The sequence below is a fragment of the Rattus rattus genome, chromosome 4, assembly GCF_011064425.1.
Source record: "Rattus rattus isolate New Zealand chromosome 4, Rrattus_CSIRO_v1, whole genome shotgun sequence".
In the NCBI taxonomy this organism is placed as follows: domain Eukaryota; kingdom Metazoa; phylum Chordata; class Mammalia; order Rodentia; family Muridae; genus Rattus; species Rattus rattus.
Window position 1 is genome coordinate 52,527,733 of NC_046157.1, and position 6,286 is coordinate 52,534,018.

At 40.2% G+C, this 6,286-nt stretch overlaps 1 protein-coding gene across 1 annotated transcript in view; it reads right to left on the reverse strand.

Annotated features, from left to right (window-relative positions):
- Mrps6 (mitochondrial ribosomal protein S6) overlaps positions 1 to 6,286 on the reverse strand; it is a 55,895-nt gene that overhangs the window by 25,459 nt on the left and 24,150 nt on the right. The window lies entirely within an intron of this gene.

Sequence of the window (6,286 nt, forward strand, 5' to 3'; positions counted from 1 at the left end):
TGTCCAGAAATAGTTTGATGTTCAGAACACAGAGATCCAACTCTCTACTAAAAAGTCTAGTCAGGCACATAAAGAAAACAAAGGTAACGTCACCTTGTATAAACTATATAAACCAATATAGTACTTGCACTATTTAATGTGAATATTTTCATGTCTTTAGAGCACTGTTGACAAGTAATATTTCCTCTAGATGAGGTTTTTCTCAACTGTCAAATGACTACAACTTACAAAGCTGTTGCCTGTTCTGCTCCTGTCTCAGATTCAGACTGTGTGTCTGTGTGCACGCCTCATTTCCCCTAGTAACCCCCAAATATAAGCAGTAGCCCTCTCCATCAAAGCCACACAGAGTGAGCTCACCGAGGTCTGGGCTGTGACAGTGGGCTCACCACCTAGGCCTTCTGTGCTGTGGTCTTCCTGACACCGCTGGACAAAGACTGGGTGGGTTTATGACTGGCACTTGAGGGCTAGTAAGAATGCTATTAGGTTTTGTGCTTTTCACAAGTGGAAACACATGCTTGGGAACACAGCTTTGTGCTTTCTGTGGACCTTTAGCCTCTCCTCACACATGAAAATATGAACTATTTTTCCTCAGATGTCCTTAACAAACCTAGATTGAAGTTAAAATAGACACAAAATTAGAATATAACTTAAAATTCTAAACACAAATATAGAAGCTGGTAAAGATGAATAAATAAATTAAGCAACAATACAGAAACTCATCTGCCTTGTCTCCTTGAATCAAAAGACTGCAGAAAAGTGTGTAAATGTGCGCTTTCTACTAGTTTCCTTCACTAGTTACTTATAATACATGTTTACAAACAGAGAGAGCCTACTACTAAGAAAGGGACACGTGTGAACTAGCATATCAATACTGGTGAGCAGAAGGCACCAACCAAAACACGAATCTCAAAATCTGATCATAAACAGTGTATACCAGCATCTGCCATCTGAAGATTCCAATGAGCCCAATGTCTCCAATTTACACACGCATGTATGCACTCACACCCACACAGACACACATACATACACAAAAGTTACTAATGACATTCTATTTTCAGAAGCCTAGGCTATGCAGATAAACTGAACATTAAATGTATGTCTTATTTACATATAAATTTATATATCTAGCAGCACTAGGAGAGTAGGGTGAATTCATCTATTTCCACTGTGTGTACACTGTCAACAGTGCTGTCAAGAAAATGCCTAGCATGTCTTCCCCTAGACACACACTGCCTGGGAGAGAAACAAAGGGCGGGGGCAACCGTGTCAGCAGAGCAGAGCCCACAGCCTTCCTAGCACAACACAACCACTGCTCTACACTTAGAGGACTCAGACAGTCTGCAGCGCATGCAGGATGCACCGCTGGAAGGAGAGCAACGTGCCCAAGAGCAGCAAGGACACACAGCACGAGAAAGGACACACAGCACGAGAAAGGACACACAGCACATCTTTGTTTGTTTGTGAGCAAAAGGCTACAGGCCAACACTTGCTGGTTGCCAGAAAAATGAGTGGCTCACAACTAAAACTTACCTTTTATAAAGGAGTGGAGACAGAAACATGAATGATCAATTTCACCACACTGTTACACGCTCAGTCAGTAGTAAAGCCTTCTTACTGGCCCAGGAGAGCGAGAACGTTAACTGAAACCATGACTAAAGCTAGCAACATTCTTACACAGACCCTCTGCTCACTTCACTCTAGGAGTCAAAGCAGCTAGCTGAGCAGCTACAGCGTGCAAGACTGTAACAGGACAGGACCAAATTAAGAGATGGTCTTCACGAGAAGGGTCTCAGCTTGTCACTGCTTATGCACCAGCCTTGTACCTTAACAGTACAAGTGTTTCCCTTTATAGCAACAAAATCAAACCTTTACCCTCAAGGCAAAAAAATAAAGAAAAAACACTCTTTCTGCATCATGTGTCACCATCACCTCAAAGGGACGTCTGTGAAAACTCACTACTGACTGTTTCCTGACCAAAACACTAGTGCTTTTATTATTACTAACCAATATAAATCTGAGAAAGTTACTCTAGAAACACTTATTCCCAAACACCTTTAGCTACTGTTACGTTTGGTAGGTTTAAAAGCTAACTGCTTAACTCATTATTTGGTTCTTAAGTCCTCAATACTGGAGCAAAGGAAGACTTCATTACATCAAGACAGTGTGAGGGACAGACCAGGCGCTATGCAGGAGAGCAGAGCTGCTGAAATAAGAGCAGGCTACGGAGCAATGAAGACAAGAGAAGCAGAACAGTGCTCGGACACTCTGCTTAGGAGATGAGAAGGCCTACAGATACTGAAGCCTAAAAGCTTCATTTTACTAAGCTATCAATACTAGGTACCAGCATGTGAGCATCTATTCTGTCAATGTATCTATGCTTCCTATTTAACATTAAACTAGGAGTTAGCAGGCTGGACCTTACTCCCTGGAGAGGGGCTTATGCCAGCTGACAGCTCAGATGCTTGAGTTCTAGAATTTAAGAATGTGATTGTACAACTTTACAGTTTTGTGTTGTTGTTCCATTTTATGTACATTGTGTTCTGCCTCCATGGATGACTGTGTGAAAGTATCAGATACCCTGAAACTGGAATTACAGACAATTGTGAACTGCCATATGGTTGCTGGGAATTGAACCCTGGTCCTTGGGAATAGCAGTACTCTTAACCAATGAGCCGTCTCTCCAGCCCCTGCTGCTAAAGATAACAATCTGTTCGCATCTGTATTACACAGGTATTTCTCACATCTTCAAAGTTTGATTTTGTTATTACTTCTTAGAACATCTGCGCACCAACAAGGCTCTGCAGTCACATAATTCAACAGGAATGGTCTTGTGCAAATCTTTCAACATAAACCTAGAGAATGGTGAGGTGTTACTACTAGAAACCTATGTGGTCCCTTTACACTCACACCTCCAAATGGAGCTGTAAGGGAATAAGGCATGAGGGATGAAGTCATCTTAGTACTACAATATCGGCCAAATTAGACCTAACTCTTTAAAGGGTAATGAATGACAATGCTTATATATTTGGTGGAGCATAAGGCTCCTCTGTAGATTACACTAAATGATGTTCAGAGGTGAGAAGATCATGCACCTGGAATAAAGATAGAATCCTGGTATAGAAATTTAAATACTCCTAATGACCCTGGACAAGGCTTTTAACCTCACACTCGAAGAACTCATAACTCCACCGATCTATTCCTAAATGGGAAGTGTCACAAAGTGAAGGACCTCTGATTATTTCTTACGCTAATACCTGTAAGAGACAGGAACAGTCTAACCAGGTCAGCCTCTTTGTACAAGATAATGGATCCCTTGAGCTGGAGAAAAGGAAGCCCAGGAAATAAGATCAACTGAATTTGAGTCAAAGGCAGGTGCTATTACTTGATGCTGCTCTAAAACCATAGGCAATCACTTCCTAGAAAGAGCAGCTGGGAGAGTTCAGCCCAGCTCTTTATCCTGGGATGGTGGGACCATCTTCTGAGAGAATGAGAAACCTGAAATCCCACAGAAGAGCCATCAATCATTCTACAGACCACTGGCAAAAAAAACAAAAACAAAAACAAAAAAACAAAAAACAAAAAAAAAAAACAAAAAACAAAAACAACAACAACAACAACAACAAAAAACAGAACAGAACAAAACAGAAAGAAACAAAAGCCCTCCTTCCCAGACCCAGACAAGAGCTGCTTAGGAAGACAAAGCCACAGACCAACAGCCTCACGTACCTCACTTTTAGCCACTATTTTAGTCAATGTAGTCTTGGTCAAACCTAAGCTTTGACAAACACAGAAATACCTGTGTGAATGTCTACAGACCATGCCATCGTTTAGAACTCATATGCAGGTGAAGGACTGACATTTTGCAGTCTAAAGTCATATATCATTCCAGGAGCAATCACTGGGATGACTCTGGGATGACCTCTTAAGACTGGTCCCTGAAAGGAGGCTGCTGTTACATACTTTAGCATATTACCTATTGCTGGGAAGCAGGAAGAAAGGCAGCTTTAGGGACTTCAGACTAAATAAGGTGATATTTACACTGGTGAGAATAAACATCTAGGAGATACACTGTCATTCCTTATTTATGAACATTAGTTCTCTAAACTTGACCTACTGCTATTTACACAGACAGACACATGATGGTGTATATTATGTATCTTACTATAAGTCAACAACAATGGGGCAAGAGGACTCTAGTATCCCAAATTATTATGACTCCACACTAAATAAAAGGGAGAAATTAAACATAAATATGTCCTATTCACTTACACTATACACACGAGAGGATGAGGAAGACCACTCGGGCCAATGTGTCCATTTCTGCTAATTTGCATAGGAATGAGTTCAAAGGAAACGTTAATTTCTACAACTTAATCCAAATTTGGACAACCCAAGATTCTGTTACTTTCTCAAAGTCTGAAAGGTGATCTCAAAGAGAAGAATTGTTTAGGAGAAGACAGCCACAAACCACCAATACCCATCCAAACACATGGGCAAACTCAAGTCCACATTTGGAGAACTGACTTCTCAACTTTCCATTCACGAGAAGGACGGTCCCTATCTATTTGGCCCCAGGTTATAAATCTCAAAATAGAAACGGAGAAAAAAATTGTACAAGGCACTCTAAGTTCTTCAGGAATGCATGCGATTCATACAGACATGACTTCTTCCATTTACAGACTCAGTCCCTCAGCAAACCTCCAGAAGAGACAGGAAGACTATGTGACAAGCCCTAAGGTCAGCATCAGACTCATGAATGAAATCCATCACCTGCAAACAAGTTGATGCATTACAAAAAAAGGGGTTTGTTTGTCTTTGTTTTTAGTCATCAGGACTGAGTTTGAAAATCTACAAAATGATCTATAAAAGTAATAATTCTCCTTAAGTACAAGGCTTAATAAAAGTCATGCAATTAAAAAAGTTATCAGCTTAAAGTAGGTACAGAATCTGCTTTTTTCATCTCTAATGGAGAAGAGGCAGTGTTGAAGACACGGGACTACACACATCATCCTAAAATTTTTCTCGAATTCCTTCTGTACTATCCTCAATAAGGAGAAACTGCCCGGAAAAAAAAAAAAAAAAAAAAAAAAAAAAAAAAAAGATCTGCTGCCCATGTATGCTACAACTGGCCTCCAAGCTAAGAGAAGGTCAAAATCCCGAGTACTCCCCAAGTGTGATATCCCCCACAAGCACACTGCTAACCCCAAAAGTCCCCTTCATGGCAACGTAAGAACATGCTGGCCATGCCACAGAAAACCCACGCTCATCCCTAGGACGACTGCTGAGTGCTCTGACTGACAGCCAGTCTGTAGTGAAACACACTCATGTGCTAACTGACTGTAGCAGCATAGATACACACAGCAAATCTTCAAGACAGACAGAAATGAGGAAGAGAACTTATAAAGGATGCAGTACATCAGAATTTGACTGTTCCTCTAAAACTTAACAACAGTGTTTCACAAACTAAGCAAGTGCCAACCCCAGCACATAAGCAGTGTCAACTCTCCTTTATGATAATGGACATCTTCTTACAACTGGACCCATTTGGGAAGACATTTGGCAAACAAGGAATGTTACAAAATGACAAGGAATCAGCCAGAACACAGATAGAAAATGATTCATCATCCACTTAGCATTAAATTTACCATGGGAGTTGGTAATTCTCAAACTATAGTTTAAAATAACCTTATCGGAATCAATAAATGTGGGGATCATCAACTGTATTTACTTCCCCCCAATTAAAAGCAAAGTTACAGACTTGATAGTCATTTGAGTATGGTTCAGTTTAAGTAGGAGAAAATGGAGGGGGGAATGGACACAAAGTCTGCTCCAAACTGGTTGCTAACATTTATATACAAGTGGTACAAAAAGACCCACGAGAAAACATTCTTCCTTTCTCTTGGCAAGCAGAATCCATAGACTCATGCTAACGACCAACCACACACACATACACAAAGTTGTCCTCAAGTCATTACTACATAACACATTAGACTTTCAGGACGTAATTAATCATACAGTCTCTACAAATTCAGTTTTTTAACTATAGCAGGGATTAGAGACAAAAAACTTATAAATGAGCAAATTTACTTCAGCATAAAGTCTACCAATACTTGGCAATGTAGACAAGACACTTTACTCATGATACCTTAACACGTGTTCTGTTCTAGGTGATCTATGAGAATAATTGGTCTCTCCTTACTTTGGTATGGAAAACTCTAAAACCACATTTTTTTTTTTTTTTGCACAATTCATTCTGCTTTGTTTCAGATAAGTTGCAGATTTACTT